Source organism: Penaeus monodon, chromosome 21 (assembly GCF_015228065.2).
Source record: "Penaeus monodon isolate SGIC_2016 chromosome 21, NSTDA_Pmon_1, whole genome shotgun sequence".
NCBI classification, from domain to species: Eukaryota; Metazoa; Arthropoda; class Malacostraca; order Decapoda; family Penaeidae; genus Penaeus; species Penaeus monodon.
This window is the reverse complement of record NC_051406.1, coordinates 26728272-26729008: the sequence shown is the minus strand read 5'-3', so window position 1 is coordinate 26729008 and position 737 is coordinate 26728272.

Here is a 737-nt window from a genome sequence, read left to right as displayed (position 1 = left end):
GTTCCTTGTCACTCTGTGGGAAATTTTAGTTCTTTAGTTTCTCGTCTACAGCAGAAGAAATTAAGAGCCATACCATGTAAAAATATATGTATAAATATAGTTGTACAGGAAGCGTTATATGTTTGGCAAGCTTTGCTTTCACTCCGCGAAGTCAGCTGCTCCCCGCCACCTTCAACAGCGCCATGGCGTACATTATAGGCCGACATCGTTATGACGTCATGGCTTCCAAAGCGTTATAAGTGCACCGCCATCGGGCGAGGTGCGCAACGGGCGGTTCCGCTGGAAGCCTTTGCTTGATTTGATTGTCTGCTTCGCACACCCGCTGTCTGAGGACGCCCACGTCTGCGTGAGCAAACTATATGCATGCAAACTGTCACATACAGACACTCACCACTTCTTAAGTACACAAGCGTTATCAAATTCAACTTAACCTATGTCGGGAGGTTATACAATTTTAACAAATATTCTGCAAGTATAGTTCTGTATAAAATGTCTTGACAGCGGTCCTTTTGATGCTTTTTCCAAGTACGAAGACAAGGAAAATGACATGTCCACAACCTTAATCTAACATTATCATGGGAAAAAGAAATCTGTAACCTGACGTAATATTATACAAAATCTTACGTTTTATAGCCTTACTGAAATATCTTATTTGATATAAATATATTGGGTTAAAAATACTTGTCCTTCTTTCGCGATCTTCTGCCTCAAGACCTTTGTGAGTGAGAGAAGAAAGA